This window comes from Arachis ipaensis, chromosome B7, assembly GCF_059453495.1.
Source record: "Arachis ipaensis isolate K30076 ecotype BB chromosome B7, ASM5945349v1, whole genome shotgun sequence".
In the NCBI taxonomy this organism is placed as follows: Eukaryota; Viridiplantae; Streptophyta; class Magnoliopsida; order Fabales; family Fabaceae; genus Arachis; species Arachis ipaensis.
The window spans coordinates 127,632,995-127,651,525 of NC_142442.1; the positions used below are offsets into that span (position 1 = coordinate 127,632,995).

Here is an 18,531-nt window from a genome sequence, read left to right on the forward strand (position 1 = left end):
ATCCGGACTGACCAACCACTAAGACAAGTTCTCAATAAACTAGAGCTAGCTGGCTGACTTATAAGATGGTCAGATGAGCTTTCCAAATTTGACATCAAATATCAAAGCAGAGGTTCGATTAAATCACAATACTTAGCAGACTTTGTCACTGAGTTCACTGTCCCTAATTTGGACCAGTATTCTATGGAATGGACTCTTTATGTGGATGGTGCATCTAATCCACAAGGATGTGGTGCCAGCGTCCTCCTTGAAGATGGTAATGGATTTGCCCTTGAACATTCTTTGCACCTCTCTTTTAAAGCAAGTAACAACCAGATAGAATACGAAGCTCTAATTGCAGGTTTAAGGTTAGCAATTGACCTACATATCTCAGAACTCAAGGTATATTGTGACTCTTTACTAGTTGTACAACAGGTAAACGATGTCTTTGAAGTTAAAGATCCTTTACTAGAAAAATACCTGGCTATGGTAAAATCTCTCATTTCTAATTTCTCTAAGTTTGAAATTCATCACATACCTAGGGAACACAATCACCGAGCTGACATTTTATCTAAACTTGCAAGCACACAATCACACATTTCCATTCTTTATCAATCTACCTTGCTCACCCCAAGTATCAATCTAACCGAGCTTTTAAGTGTCACTCAAGAAGAAGATTGGAGATGGCCCTATATCCAATACCTCAAAACTGGAGATATCCCACCATAAATTAATAATGTTCGAAAGTTTAGATAACAAGCATCCTTTTTTACAATATTAAATAATCTTCTATATAGACAAGGTTTTTCTCATCCGTTGTTAAAATGTCTTTCCAGGTTAGAGACCAACCTAGCTCTAGCAGAAGCCCATGAAGGAATTTGTTGTACACACGTGGGAACAAGAAGCTTATTCTCAAAAATACTTCGTGCCGAATTCTTTTGGCTGACCTTACAGCAAGATTGCAATGCCAAAGTCAAAGCTTATTTGAATTGTCAAAAGCACTCCCCAATTATGCATATTCTAGCTGGGATCTTGCATAATTTTAAAGTAAGTTGGCCTTTTTACCAATGGGGGTTTGATATCCTCGTCCCTTTTTCATTAGCACCAGGTCAGGTAAAATTTTTAGTAGTTGCTATCAATTATTTTTCCAAATGGATTGAAGCTCAACCATTAGCTAAAATAATATCTCAACAAATGATTTCCTTTGTTTGGAAGTATATCATATGTAGATTCGGTATACGTCGGCACATTATCACTAACAATGGTTGCCAGTTTGCCGATCAGAAATTTGGCAAAACCTGAAGATAACACAACATTTTTCTTCAGTGGAACATCCACAAACAAATGGCTTAGCCGAAGCAGCCAATAAGGTCATCTTGCATGCCTTACGCAAAAAGCTAGACGATGCTAAAGGGCACTGGGCCGAGCTTATTCCAAAAATTCTTTGGTGTTACAACACTATTGTCCATTCAACAACAAAGGAAATGCCTTTTGACTAGTATATGGGTCTGAGGCTATGATTCCCTTGGAGGTCTCACAATCATCCCTCCAAACTCAATTCTTTGATTCTTAATTACAAAATGAAGCTTGGCAAATTGACTTAGATACCATTGAGGAAATCCGAGGTGAAGCGACACTACATCACCGAGCTATGCAATAACACATAACTCGACGATATAACCAAAGAGTCAACCCCCGATCTTTTCACGTCAACGACCTGGTACTCAGAAAAACTGAACAGGCACAAAGACCTGCATCACAAGGAAAACTAGCAGCAAATTGGGAAGGACCATTCCAAGTCATTGAAATATTAGAAAACGGCGCATACCGTTTATAATATCTAAATGGTACCACTTTACCTAATACTTGGAATACTTCCTCTTTAAAGCTCTATTATAGTTAAAAGACAGGGACAGACTTATACTCTTTTTCCTACTCACAAGATTTTTTTCAACAAGAGTTTTGCTTGGAGAGATTTTAACGAGGCAAGCCTATCTGCACCTTTGTAATCAAGGGTCACAAATATTATATACTCAATTTTTTCTCTCATATCCGAGTTATTAATCGATATTCTCCTCCTTTACCGATCTAGATCTTTTTATCAAGACTTATGACTTATATCTCATTCCGATCTTACTACAAACAAATGCTTCACGCATATTATAATCTCATCCATTAATGGTGACATTTTTGGAATGAAATTCTATAAAAACTTATATCAATCAATAAAATCGTTACTAATTTTTCAGGGTTATTCAAACTCCCTGAGCTATATTTTATGAAAGAGTCAATTTAACGGAACCTTTTCAAATATCAACTAAACAATTAAGTTTCATTATGAAACTACAATGTAACAGACATTTTCAGTTTTCCGTTTACAATTCATTTCCAACAAAACTTATCAGTCCCGACTAATAGGTCGTCTTAACTTCAAATTGGAATAACGAATCAAACAAGATCTACAAAAAGACTAAATTTAGAACACATCTCAAATTGGCATTCCACATCATTAAAGTATTTTAAATACTTTGTTTATAATGCAACTAACATCATGCAAATAGTTCAAATATTACAAACTAGCCACCAAAGTCTATATCATACTTAACAAAATAAAACAAGTTCAAAATAACTAAAACATAATCAAAAGAGCTAGTTCTTCGCTCCATTCTCACCCTCCTCCTTGACAAGGACAACACCATCATCATCAATAAGCATATCCTTGTGCACCACTTTTACCGGATCCATAGCACTCTAGTCTTGATTAGGAATCAAGAACTTTGCTTGACTAACAGCTCTCTCAAAACTTTCCGCAAACACATCTAAAATTTCAACCTCTTTTCCTCTTTCCAAATTTTTCATTTTCAGAGTTGTCTCTATCATTTGATTCTTCATATCCTCCATATCATTCTTCTTCTTTTTCAAAAGCTCGGCATCCTTCTCACAAGCATTCTTAGCAGTTTTCAATTCCTCCTCTTTATAAACAACTTTTTCCTTCAACTCCGATATCAATTTTTTATTCTCAGCAATTTCTACTCTCAAATTCTCAGAGTCATTTTTCTCCATCAATCTCTGGTGCTTGTTTTCTTGGCTTCGACCAATACTCGCCAAATGCAAGCCGAGTATCTGACCAACATATCATCAAAAATCCTTTCTTCACAAAATAAAAAAACTACAAAAATCATACGAATACCTGCATATATTAATCGATGGCAACATCACCAATGTCCATAGCCAGCTTTGTGTCAGACGAAGCCTACAAAACCTCATCGGTCACCACCAAGAAGGGAAAGTTCTTATCCCAAATGGATGTCCCATCACCCACCTCCGAAAAAGAGTGCAACTTTTTTTGGTTACTCACAAAATTAGTCATCTCCTCCAGCGAGACCCCCTTTCCAGCCCATCAACATCATCATCGACAACAATTAGCTCGGTTTTCCTCTTTTTGAAAACCATAGGCTTCCTTTTTGAAATAGATTGATTCGCCTTGCCTTCTCCATCCCCCTCTGGGTTAGACGATGACCCTTCCTTATCCACATTTTTACTTCTAAGCTGAGCACTTAAGGTCGTCGCAGTCATGCCCGGATACTTGCCACCTACAATAAACAAGTACTAAATTATTCAAGGTAACATAAAAGCCATTTTTCCACTACATTATTAAATCCCTTACCAAAATACCTCACCACAAACTCCTTATCATCTTCCCATGAAAGTATCTCATAAATAGATTCAACTTGCCATTCTTTATATGACTCAACAAAAACTCTATTACACATGCATCTTTGCTATTAATTTCTTCTGGCCCTAGCATATGCATTAGTTGAGAACACCAGTAAAGGAGAAATTTTTCACCCAAAACGAGAATTTCTCTTCAATACTTTTGATTTTCAGAAACATTTCTTTAAAATCCTTTAAAGAGGATTTATACAGTTTAAAAATTCCTAAATCTGGAGAACTATTTAAGTTCACCCAAACTTCTTTTCCACACTCCCTTTGCTTGAAATAAAGAGAAAAATAGGCTCAATGTAGGTTTCATTTCCAAATATTCCATTATAAAACATCTAAAAAACGCCCACCCATTGGGATGAAATTGAGATGGAGCGCAGTTCAATTGCCTCAAAACAAAGCATTCAAAATTTGTAAAAGGCAGTTTCACACGCAACTCTTGCAAAATACAGCTATGCATATAAAAGAACTCAAAATCATTTCTTTTATGAAAGACATGTTCTACCCTTGTACATGGCAACAACACAACATGAATACCAGAATCCTCCCTCACTATTTTCTGCTTATCAATCTCACTCACACTCTCTTCATGAATAAACAAAGAACAACAAATTTTGACATCCTCCCCAACCCAGTTATATGACCCATCATCCTCCTTCATCATTTCTGAAAAAGAAGCCAGCAAAACCAAGTAAGAAAGGGATAAATCGGCAAACAAACAAAGAAAAGAAAGGCTAAAAAGAAGTCGGCCACTACCCAGTTCAGCTCGGAGAAGGGAAGGATCTCCCAAAAACTTCTTTGTATCCAGGTGATGGTGCTCCCCCCAGTTCTCCTTTAACACACCTACAAAGGCTTGTTCTACTTCACTCAGACTCTCCCAGGGATACTTGACTACTACTACATTCTCTTTCCACGATAAAGGAAAGGTGGGTTCATTATTTTCATATAAAAAGAAGGGCCGAGCTCCCTCAACAGCTCGGACCTTAAAGTAATAGTTCTTGAAGTCGCGAAAGGACTCGTCATACATCGAAAACACTTTCTTTTCTTGAGTAGCTCAGAAAGAAATCCAAGAGGCTTTCTTCTTAGCTACCCCAGGCTTGGTCAACACGAAAAGGTGTAGAAAGAGAGTTTGGGTAGGTCGGACATCCAATTCTTGACACAACAGCTGAAAAATATTTATGAAACCCCATGAGTTCAGATGGAGTTGAGAAGGGGCCACATTACATGACCACAACAGGTCGGTCTCAAAAGCAGAAAAAGGGATGGTGATACCCAGCTAACTAAAAAAGTAGTCATACGCATAGAAAAGTGACGTTCTCCCTGAGTTAAAGAAGAAAAACAAACCCTCTCCTCAGGGTCAGGCGACACCAGTTCATAGTTCTTCTCATCATCCCTATTAGTACAAATCCTATGAAATCTCCTAAGTCGTACACAATACTCGGGGTCAGCTATAGTCACACACATAAGAACTATTGAATCCAGCCAATCGGCCATACCAGCGGGAACTTTCGAAGACATCTTGACAATATTTTTTTGGGAAGATATAGGCCAACTATCCCTACAGAATGAAAAAGAAAAATTGGATTACTACCAAACAACCCGGGCAAAAAGGAAACAACCCGGACAATAAAAGTAAATAGCAAGTGTCAGATACGACAGTAAAAGGAAAACCCCAAGACTCACGCCAAAGTCCAGGGGCACCCTTTGGAGGCAACAAACAAGCAAAAAGCCATCATCGTCAAACAGACCACGCAAAAATCCAAAAACCTACAAACCTTTCTCTTCTACCAATAATTCATCATCAAAGCTACAACCTTTCTCTACCAAACAATTCAAACGAAAGCTTTGTATGAAGAGATGCAGGAACAGCGGCAAAGCCAAAAAGCCCTAAGGAAGCAAAAACTACCAGAAATACAAAAAGACGCACATCATAGCGACAATCAGGCACAAAGATGCAATCTTTCGAAGAAAGACTCAAACTTTTCAAATCAAAACTCAAGCAAAAATTAAAACTTTGAGAAATACGCGACAAGTGATGGCATGCAGAAAGAACGACTGTTGAAAAGTGAAAGGAAGAAAAACCAACCTGTGGAGGAGAAGACGACAACTGCTTAAAGACGAGCGGACGACGCGCCAAACAATCGCTTTCAGGTAAAAGAAAATAGGCTTGGGGGCATGAAAACGAGAGAACGAAGCACCACAACGAACGAAAAGATGAAGAGAAAGGAGAGAAGAAACTGTAAAGTGATTCTTTGAAATTTAAAAATGAGAAATGAAAGAGGAAAAAAGGAAAACGGCGAAGGGAAATTAATGAGCATTTAAACCTCGCACGTTCCCAAGAAAGCGCAACGCGCGCCGCAATTAAAAAGGAAAAAAGAAAAACGCTTCGCATTCAAGGAGTCCAGCAGGAGTTATACAGAGACCGACTAAAAGACAAAAATGCTCGAGCTTGACTTCCTCAAAGGGTCGAAGTCTAAAGACACGACCTTAAGGGTAAGATCGAGCCCAAGCAGGGGCACTGTTCATACCATGGGTCGAGCTATGCGACCCGAGCTGACTTCAGACAGGAACGACTGACCTCTTCAGGTTGGATGGCCACCGACCTCTCCCTTAAAGAGCTCGGCCCAATTGTTATAAAGGCCCAAGTAGACCCAGACAGAGGGACACAGCCCACTCCAAAGGCGGTTAGCCTAAAAGATAAGACAACTTCATTCAAAGATAAGATAAGATAACTAACTTATCTTATCTAGAAAGGTTAGCCCACACCACTATAAATACACTGGAGCACCCAGGTATAACTCATACTCTGATTCTACACAAAAACCTGCTTAAAGCCCGTGCTAACTTAAGCATCGGAGTCTCTTGCAGGTACCACCACCCTCCGGTGATCAAGGATCAGCAACATCTCAAGGTCCAGCAAGTCGGACACAACAGCTCCGACCACCACAGAAGATCTCGTCCGAGATCGACTTTCAGTTTCAGGTAACCCTCGGAACACTACCTTTTCAAAATCCTCTATCTTACAAAAGCCTATTCATGTACTTATCTATTACTGACTGGGTTATAAGTTTTGTTCTTGTTAAGAAAGAGAAAAAGTACAACGACCTATTTACTTTGTCAGCAAGTCACTGCAGCATGCCGAGCTTCGTTAGCCAAAGATAGAGAAACTAGCTCTCGCTTTGGTATTCTCAGCTAGACGACTCCGACCATACTTTCAGAGTCACGTCATCAATATCCGGACTGACCAACCACTAAGACAAGTTCTCAATAAACTAGAGCTAGCTGGCTGACTTATAAGATGGTCAGATGAGCTTTCCAAATTTGACATCAAATATCAAAGCAGAGGTTCGATTAAATCACAATACTTAGCAGACTTTGTCACTGAGTTCACTGTCCCTAATTTGGACCAGTATTCTATGGAATGGACTCTTTATGTGGATGGTGCATCTAATCCACAAGGATGTGGTGCCAGCGTCCTCCTTGAAGATGGTAATGGATTTGCCCTTGAACATTCTTTGCACCTCTCTTTTAAAGCAAGTAACAACCAGATAGAATACGAAGCTCTAATTGCAGGTTTAAGGTTAGCAATTGACCTACATATCTCAGAACTCAAGGTATATTGTGACTCTTTACTAGTTGTACAACAGGTAAACGATGTCTTTGAAGTTAAAGATCCTTTACTAGAAAAATACCTGGCTATGGTAAAATCTCTCATTTCTAATTTCTCTAAGTTTGAAATTCATCACATACCTAGGGAACACAATCACCGAGCTGACATTTTATCTAAACTTGCAAGCACACAATCACACATTTCCATTCTTTATCAATCTACCTTGCTCACCCCAAGTATCAATCTAACCGAGCTTTTAAGTGTCACTCAAGAAGAAGATTGGAGATGGCCCTATATCCAATACCTCAAAACTGGAGATATCCCACCATAAATTAATAATGTTCGAAAGTTTAGATAACAAGCATCCTTTTTTACAATATTAAATAATCTTCTATATAGACAAGGTTTTTCTCATCCGTTGTTAAAATGTCTTTCCAGGTTAGAGACCAACCTAGCTCTAGCAGAAGCCCATGAAGGAATTTGTTGTACACATGTGGGAACAAGAAGCTTATTCTCAAAAATACTTCGTGCCGAATTCTTTTGGCTGACCTTACAGCAAGATTGCAATGCCAAAGTCAAAGCTTATTTGAATTGTCAAAAGCACTCCCCAATTATGCATATTCTAGCTGGGATCTTGCATAATTTTAAAGTAAGTTGGCCTTTTTACCAATGGGGGTTTGATATCCTCGTCCCTTTTTCATTAGCACCAGGTCAGGTAAAATTTTTAGTAGTTGCTATCAATTATTTTTCCAAATGGATTGAAGCTCAACCATTAGCTAAAATAATATCTCAACAAATGATTTCCTTTGTTTGGAAGTATATCATATGTAGATTCGGTATACGTCGGCACATTATCACTAACAATGGTTGCCAGTTTGCCGATCAGAAATTTGGCAAAACCTGAAGATAACACAACATTTTTCTTCAGTGGAACATCCACAAACAAATGGCTTAGCCGAAGCAGCCAATAAGGTCATCTTGCATGCCTTACGCAAAAAGCTAGACGATGCTAAAGGGCACTGGGCCGAGCTTATTCCAAAAATTCTTTGGTGTTACAACACTATTGTCCATTCAACAACAAAGGAAATGCCTTTTGACTAGTATATGGGTCTGAGGCTATGATTCCCTTGGAGGTCTCACAATCATCCCTCCAAACTCAATTCTTTGATTCTTAATTACAAAATGAAGCTTGGCAAATTGACTTAGATACCATTGAGGAAATCCGAGGTGAAGCGACACTACATCACCGAGCTATGCAATAACACATAACTCGACGATATAACCAAAGAGTCAACCCCCGATCTTTTCACGTCAACGACCTGGTACTCAGAAAAACTGAACAGGCACAAAGACCTGCATCACAAGGAAAACTAGCAGCAAATTGGGAAGGACCATTCCAAGTCATTGAAATATTAGAAAACGGCGCATACCGTTTATAATATCTAAATGGTACCACTTTACCTAATACTTGGAATACTTCCTCTTTAAAGCTCTATTATAGTTAAAAGACAGGGACAGACTTATACTCTTTTTCCTACTCACAAGATTTTTTTCAACAAGAGTTTTGCTTGGAGAGATTTTAACGAGGCAAGCCTATCTGCACCTTTGTAATCAAGGGTCACAAATATTATATACTCAATTTTTTCTCTCATATCCGAGTTATTAATCGATATTCTCCTCCTTTACCGATCTAGATCTTTTTATCAAGACTTATGACTTATATCTCATTCCGATCTTACTACAAACAAATGCTTCACGCATATTATAATCTCATCCATTAATGGTGACATTTTTGGAATGAAATTCTATAAAAACTTATATCAATCAATAAAATCGTTACTAATTTTTCAGGGTTATTCAAACTCCCTGAGCTATATTTTATGAAAGAGTCAATTTAACGGAACCTTTTCAAATATCAACTAAACAATTAAGTTTCATTATGAAACTACAATGTAACAGACATTTTCAGTTTTCCGTTTACAATTCATTTCCAACAAAACTTATCAGTCCCGACTAATAGGTCGTCTTAACTTCAAATTGGAATAACGAATCAAACAAGATCTACAAAAAGACTAAATTTAGAACACATCTCAAATTGGCATTCCACATCATTAAAGTATTTTAAATACTTTGTTTATAATGCAACTAACATCATGCAAATAGTTCAAATATTACAAACTAGCCACCAAAGTCTATATCATACTTAACAAAATAAAACAAGTTCAAAATAACTAAAACATAATCAAAAGAGCTAGTTCTTCGCTCCATTCTCACCCTCCTCCTTGACAAGGACAACACCATCATCATCAATAAGCATATCCTTGTGCACCACTTTTACCGGATCCATAGCACTCTAGTCTTGATTAGGAATCAAGAACTTTGCTTGACTAACAGCTCTCTCAAAACTTTCCGCAAACACATCTAAAATTTCAACCTCTTTTCCTCTTTCCAAATTTTTCATTTTCAGAGTTGTCTCTATCATTTGATTCTTCATATCCTCCATATCATTCTTCTTCTTTTTCAAAAGCTCGGCATCCTTCTCACAAGCATTCTTAGCAGTTTTCAATTCCTCCTCTTTATAAACAACTTTTTCCTTCAACTCCGATATCAATTTTTTATTCTCAGCAATTTCTACTCTCAAATTCTCAGAGTCATTTTTCTCCATCAATCTCTGGTGCTTGTTTTCTTGGCTTCGACCAATACTTGCCAAATGCAAGCCGAGTATCTGACCAACATATCATCAAAAATCCTTTCTTCACAAAATAAAAAAACTACAAAAATCATACGAATACCTGCATATATTAATCGATGGCAACATCACCAATGTCCATAGCCAGCTTTGTGTCAGACGAAGCCTACAAAACCTCATCGGTCACCACCAAGAAGGGAAAGTTCTTATCCCAAATGGATGTCCCATCACCCACCTCCGAAAAAGAGTGCAACTTTTTTTGGTTACTCACAAAATTAGTCATCTCCTCCAGCGAGACCCCCTTTCCAGCCCATCAACATCATCATCGACAACAATTAGCTCGGTTTTCCTCTTTTTGAAAACCATAGGCTTCCTTTTTGAAATAGATTGATTCGCCTTGCCTTCTCCATCCCCCTCTGGGTTAGACGATGACCCTTCCTTATCCACATTTTTACTTCTAAGCTGAGCACTTAAGGTCGTCGCAGTCATGCCCGGATACTTGCCACCTACAATAAACAAGTACTAAATTATTCAAGGTAACATAAAAGCCATTTTTCCACTACATTATTAAATCCCTTACCAAAATACCTCACCACAAACTCCTTATCATCTTCCCATGAAAGTATCTCATAAATAGATTCAACTTGCCATTCTTTATATGACTCAACAAAAACTCTATTACACATGCATCTTTGCTATTAATTTCTTCTGGCCCTAGCATATGCATTAGTTGAGAACACCAGTAAAGGAGAAATTTTTCACCCAAAACGAGAATTTCTCTTCAATACTTTTGATTTTCAGAAACATTTCTTTAAAATCCTTTAAAGAGGATTTATACAGTTTAAAAATTCCTAAATCTGGAGAACTATTTAAGTTCACCCAAACTTCTTTTCCACACTCCCTTTGCTTGAAATAAAGAGAAAAATAGGCTCAATGTAGGTTTCATTTCCAAATATTCCATTATAAAACATCTAAAAAACGCCCACCCATTGGGATGAAATTGAGATGGAGCGCAGTTCAATTGCCTCAAAACAAAGCATTCAAAATTTGTAAAAGGCAGTTTCACACGCAACTCTTGCAAAATACAGCTATGCATATAAAAGAACTCAAAATCATTTCTTTTATGAAAGACATGTTCTACCCTTGTACATGGCAACAACACAACATGAATACCAGAATCCTCCCTCACTATTTTCTGCTTATCAATCTCACTCACACTCTCTTCATGAATAAACAAAGAACAACAAATTTTGACATCCTCCCCAACCCAGTTATATGACCCATCATCCTCCTTCTGCAGTTTCGTTAATTTTTCAACACCCATTACTTTCAGAGAGGTAGAAGAAGGAAAAGAAACAGAAAAGCATGCACTAACCTCTTTTGCTCATACTTTAACCCCTTTTGGAAACTGTTGAGTTCAAAGCCTCTACCTTTATGAAACACACTTGTGATTCCAAATGAAATAAATTGACACAATATATGAAACTGTTTGAAAATCCTCAACCTAATCTCCACCCTTCATTCAAACCAACGGCTCAAATACCATAGGAAAACGAACCGTGTCTAATCAATGTAGTGCTTTATTAATAACTTTTCATTAATTTTTTCTTTTATTTTACCATCTTCTCTCTTTAGACATTTTAATAAAGTATCTTGACTTGGAGGCTCTACACCTATAACGTATATGCCGAGTTATACATCGTTATTTAAAACTCAACCTGTTTTATTAAAATATCACCAGGTTCAGCTTGGGGGCTATGATATAACCATTATAAGTCGGTCAAGAAAAACTCGATATATACATTATAGGTCGGCCATTAAAATTATAACAACAAATCAAAATGTTATGATCTCCATACGTTACCACTATAATTCGGTAGATGACAACCTCGATCATGAACTCCCAATATAAAAGAAAAGGAGGAATTCATTTTGAGGTAAGTTGAATATCACTTGAGAATAAGCTTACAAAATACTGACTTGAGCGTCGGAGTGCCTTTTGCATATACTTCTCCCCTTTTTTGTTCTCTTTGCATCAAGGTGTACCTCTTTTAGACAAGAAGCTCGGAGCGGAGATAAAGAGGCTCAGAGTAAATAGTTAAAGGACGAGTTATACCTCAATTATCAAGCAAGAACAAACCCTATATATAACAATAATGATCAAGGCCGTTAAACTCGCAAGTGCAAGTAAATTCGTGGAGTTCACGTACATTTAACTCATAGACTCAACTCATAAATGAGTTTACTTATTATTAGTTTATTTTTAAAAAAAATATATATCATACATAAGATATATATTTACTCAAATACAAATATTTAAAATTAAAAATTTCACCATATAGCAAATAATAAATTAAAATAATAGTACAAATTAAAATAAATATATTTAAATCTTTTACAATTATACAACAAGTATGAAATAGAACACAAACACAAAACAAAAACAAAGCTCGAATCAACGATAAAAGTCCAACCACAAAACAAAAGCAATGATTAAAACTTAAAATCTCAAATCAGGAGTAGAACAATAGTCAGAAACACAAAGTAAAAACAAAACGAGTGAGCGACGAAAAATGATGGAGGAAGAAAAAGGTCGAGAAGCACAAAGAAGACCGAGGCTAAAAGCATCGGAGCTAGATGATGAATAACAGTTTTCTTTAAGGTCAAACGACATCATTTTGACTCAAAATGAGATAAAATCAAACTTGCAAACTCGAATCACGCTTTCAGCGAGTTTGTTCGAGTTAACTCGATTCTACTACCTAGAAAAGAAGAAAAGAAAAGAATATCGAAAGCAGCGGTTAAGGTGTTTCTGTGCAATCATTTGGCACATTTGGATGGAGCGGAATAGGAGGATATTTCAGAATCAAAAGAAAAGCGTAGAAGATATCATCACAATGACCATCCTTAGCTGCGACGTGTGGAGAGGTGTGCATCCCTAGGGTTGTTGATGGCTATGCTGGAGATGACGTGGGGATGTTGTTTATTGTTCAAGAAGTTTGTGGGAGTTGCATGTCTGTTTGTTTTGTTTGATACTGTTTGCCCCACTCTAATGTGTTGAGCTCTTTTACTTTCAAAAAAAAAAAAATAATTTGAATAAACTATCAATTCTGCCACTGAATTATTAGAACGCTGACAAAAATAATCTCTATTTTTGTTAATGACAAAAATAATCCTCAAATATTGAAAAATGCTATAAAAATACTTAGCTATAAAAAAAGTCTACTCTGTTAATGGAATTAGCTATAGTGTTAAACGGATTCCGTTATACCCATTTTCTTCCTCCTTTTCCTTTGTTTTCCTTCGCTCTCTCACTCCACAAAGCAACTACAATAAGAACAAATAACATCTCAGTCGCTCTATTCCCCTTCCCCAAATCTCCTCAAAGCAGTCACAAGAACAACAACATCTTCGTTACACTATCCCTCCCCCTCCCCTAAACCTCCCGGAAGCCACTGCAACAACAATAGATCTCAGTCACTCTCCCGAAATTGCAACAATGACAACATCTTCTTCCTCGTCGAAGTGCTGCAACAACATTTTTTTTACAGTTCTCTGCTCAAGTACGATGTTGCCTCTTCTTCTACAGTTCTTTCTGCATTGCTCTCTCCCTCTCTTTCTCTGTCTATCTCTCTCTCTTCGTCTTTCGCCATTCCCTTCTCAATTCAGCAACGACGACAACAACAACAATGATATTACTCGTCGCCAATATCATCTTACTCAAACACTCTCTCTCAGAGTGTTGTAAATAAACGAGGATAAAACGAAAGTATGACAATGAACCATGTCTAGTTGAGTTGTTTGGTTGCTTTGATATAATGGAATCTAGTAGTTTTTTTGCTGATTGATAATTGATCCTAGAAAAAATTAGAGTTTTAAAATTGGAAGTGAATTAAAAACTTAACGGGATTACATATAACGGATGCCATATTAATAAATTTGTTTGCCACTTCAGCGAATTCTATAACGAAATAAACTTTTTTTTTTACGCTTAAATACTTTTGTAACATTTTTTAATATTTGAGGAGTATTTTTATCGTTAATAAAAATAGAGATCATTTTTGTCGGCGTTCTAATATTTGGGAAGAAGAATTGATAATTTACTCTAATAATTTTTATGTGAGATACAGTAAACCTCTTTCAATTGAGATTTGACCTCGTGATTCGACAGACAAGTGGCTTATACTTCATTGCTCTTGTTTAATTTGTCAAATTTATTCCTGGTGTAGTTCCAACATCACCAGATTGTATAACATTTTCGTGAAGAAATTAATTACGTTTATGATATTTCTGTTTATCACAAATCATTAATCATTAATCAATATTGACTAGTTGCGGATATAGGATAAGATTCGCCAGCTGTAAAAAGTTGTAGTACTTGCTAATGCTAGTAATTAGTTCTCACGTAAACGAAATTAGTAGTAGAATCAAGACTAATAGACTAATAGTAGTACTAAGTATTATTATTGCTTGACCAATCATAATAACAATTAGCCAATGTAATTTGGGAAAAATATATGGCAATCATTGGAGACATTATTATCACATTAGACATTACAAATTGTTGTTTGCTTCCCCAATGATGCAGTCTGCGGTAATTCTGCTGACAAATGATCAGTTATCAATCTCAAAAGCCATGAGCCGAGAAATTTAAGTGTTTTAAAAGTAAATTAATTGATTAATTAACTGTCTTTTATATTAATATTATATTAATTATTATTTTAATATAAATTTTAAAAATATTAATAAATTAAAAATTAATTTCAAACTGACAAAATAAATAATGCAGAGTGTAAATATTATTTATGTTTTCTAAAGATACAAAATTTTTAGGTTAAGTACGATTTTGTCTCTTAATGTATAAGTCGAAAATTTTTTTGTGTTTAACCTTTTTTGCATTCAAAATCATTTTTAAGGTTTAATGTAATTTTAAAATTGTTCTTTTTTATATAAAAAAATGTTAGAGACAAAAAAATTTTTCGACCTATACTTAAAGACCAAAATCGTATTTAACCCAAAATTTTTTCTATGAGCCCGTAGCCATCAAACGAAAATGGCAGAAAACTAAAGTCATAAAAGAAAAATGTAATCTTTCTCTACCTCATTAACCAATACCAAAGGATATAGAGTACAATATTTGCAAGGATTTGGTGAGTGCCTAGCTCTTAACCGTTTCAAGAAGTTATTCCTGCTAAGGGTAGAAAGGAGGAGCATGCATGATCATTACGGAATTTATGGTAATCATAATATATTATTGCTGTTATCTCACGCAACAATTGAGGTTGCCGCATTGTCTATTTCTGTTGAAAAGAGCTTGGTATCTAATGATGATAATAGCCAGTGCAAGAGCTATTAGATTCCTTATTAAGAATAAGCACATTTGCATTAAAGAAGCAAAACCACTACACTACATCATGCTATCTTGTGAGTTGTGACCATAAAAACATGGAGCTTTTATAGTAAAATTAAGGATAAATTACCAAAATTGTAATCAAATATTTTTGTTATTGATAAAAATATACTCAAATGTGTTATAAAAATGCCTTTAAATAATTTAAAAATGCGACAAAAATATCTAATGTAATCTCAAAAAATACTTTAGAGATTGAATTTTGATATAATTTTTTGTAAGTATGATTAGAAAAATGAGATATTTTTATCTTTAAAATTTAGTAATTTTTCAGTAAATATATATTTTTTGTGACTTGTTGTTAACAACTAATAATACTTTTAAAAAATGAAAAAAAATATATAGATCAAAATTTTATCCAATTTTTTGTGTGTATTTATTAAATAATTATCTAAATATTCTTATAAAATTTTGAATCAAATGCGTAAGTAGTTTGTCAAATACAAAAGTCGTTTGTCATTTAAAAGAATTGTTAGAAAGGGTAAGAAAGAACAATAGAAAAAATGTTTTTGTGTATTCAGGTTTTGTAGAATGATACAATATAGAAGGGTACTTATAAGTGTTAAAAGAATTGAAATAATAAAGACGTAATATCTTATAATAAATATTCAAATATACTAAATAATGCTAATTGATCTAATTGATCCTAATTATACTCTAATATTCTCTCTCAAACTCAAGTGTTTGAAACTTATTTAAAACAACGAAATAAAAAAAAATTGCATAAACTGATAGAATGGGTACAGACGGAACTGCTGGAAGGAAGTGTAGATGAAACTGTCACAAGAAGGCACAAACAAAACTGCCACAAAGAAGCACAGACGGAATTGCGGCAAGAGTTACCAACTGCCAAAAAACTACCGAAAAGATGGCAAATTATCGAAAAATTGCTAAAAAGTGACAAAGTGCGAAGAGATGACAAACTATCGGAAGGTGACGAAAAACATATGATTTCTCCATGAGAATAAGTAGGTAGTGAATGAGTTAATCGATTAGGTGAAAAAACATCAAAGCATTGATAAAAGAGAGGAAAACAAATGGCACTGAAGAAAAGTATGAAAAATACAATGATTTCACAAGAAGAAAAACAACATATCTTCTTCAAAGAGTATCTCATGACTTTGATACCATATTAAAAAGGATAAGAGAGACCAATAGAAAAAATATTTCTGTGTATTCAAGTTGTGTAGAATGATATAATATGAAATGATATTTATAGGTGCTAAAAGAATTAAAACAATAAAAACGTAATATCCTATAATAAATATTCAGATATACTAAATAATGCTAATTGATCATAATTATACTCTAACAAAAATAATAATTTTTTAAAAACATTTTTATTGCATTTTTACATTATTTAAAGTTTTTTGTTGATCACAAAATTTAAATGCATTTTTTGTCAACTACAAAATTATTCAAAATTATTCAGGTACATTTTATGATAATTTACCCTAAAATTAAAGTAAACTACTCATAAATTAACCAACATAGTAGTAATCTGACATCGTTTCCTGCTGGAACAATACCATTCCCATATTTTGTTTGGTCTTCGATGAAAACATCTATTATTCTTGATAAATATAGACCAAGCCCTATAATCTATAAAGTATAGATATTTTGTTAAGTTATTGTATTTGTGTGTGGAATACATTTTGAATACGATATTTATCGACACTCGTTCGGTACGGGTATTTTTTGTGTCTAACCATATCTTAATAAAAAAAAATTATTTTTCGAACACGTTTAAACACACTTAAGTATTATCACGTGTCAACATATCTAATCTTATTTTTAACATGTATTCTTAAATAAATTTAGAAATAGTATATATTATTATTTATTAAAACAAAAAATATTTTATATAATTAAAATAAGATATTAAAAATAATTTGAAAATTAATTATATTTTACTATCAATAAAATATCAAAATATCATTACGATTTATCTAAAAAATACTTTATATTTATATATATGCGTGTTCCCATATCCTATAAAAATTTAAAATTCATATATTGGCGTATCCCATGTCGTGTCGTATCCCGTATCCGTGCATTATAGTCTATAATAGTACCACATGTCCACATCCAAGAGTTTATTAATTTTGAATGAAATATTTAGTTTAGGACAAACCACCAAAAATACATCTGAAGAATTTTGTTGCTGACAAAAATGCACTCGAATTTTGTTATTGATAAAAATATCCTCAAATAATTTAAAAACGCGACGAAAATGTCAAACATTAAATATGTATTTTCAAAAAATGTTTTAGAGATTGAATTTTGATGCAATTTTTTGCAAGCATGATTAGAAAAATGAGATATTTTTATCTTTAAAATTTGGTGAATTTCACTAAGTATATATTGTTTTATAATTTTTTTGAAAAAATATATACTAGCAAAAAATAAATACTTTTAAAAAATCACAAAAAATATATACTTAGCAAAAAATTATCGAATTTTAAGAATAATAATGTCTCATTTTTCTAATCATACTTGCAAAAAATTACATCAAAATTCAATCTCTAAAGCATTTTTTGAGAAATACATATTTAATGTTGAATATTTTTATCGCATTTTAAAATTATTGAAGGACATTTTTGTCGATAACAAAATTCAAGTGTATTTTTATCAACAATAAAATTATTTAAGTATATTTTTGGTAGTTTATCCTTTAGTTCAATAAGAAGGAAGTAGAAGTAACCAATATATATAACATGAAATTGAAAAGACTTATTTACTAAATGTCTCAAAATAGAAATACAAAACAAAATATTAGGAGACCAAAACTTATATCGTAAATGAGATAAATATATAAATAATTAAAATATGTTTATTTTTGCTTACTTAAAATGAGATTTGCTTAATACTAAACTTTTTTATTTCGTAATTGTAATTTATAATTTATAATTTGTCTTATGACTCAGCAAGCAAATCGCAAAATAGCATAATCATGTATTAGAAATACAATTCAAGTGTGTTGTAGAAAGTTATCAATAATTCATTAGCTGGATAGTTTCATAGAAGACTTAGAAAGCTAGCACTTTATGCTAAAAAGCACGATCAGAATCTCTTTAATTATCTTTAGAAACAGAGCAGCAATATCCATCTGTTATTTTC

At 34.2% G+C, this 18,531-nt stretch overlaps 2 pseudogenes; both read right to left on the bottom strand.

Annotated features, from left to right (window-relative positions):
* Positions 1 to 2,628: 2,628 nt before the first annotated feature.
* Positions 2,629 to 4,366, bottom strand: LOC148554074 (uncharacterized; annotated as a pseudogene).
* A 5,197-nt stretch (positions 4,367 to 9,563) lies between these two features.
* LOC148554075 (uncharacterized) lies at positions 9,564 to 11,325 on the bottom strand (annotated as a pseudogene).
* Positions 11,326 to 18,531: the final 7,206 nt, after the last annotated feature.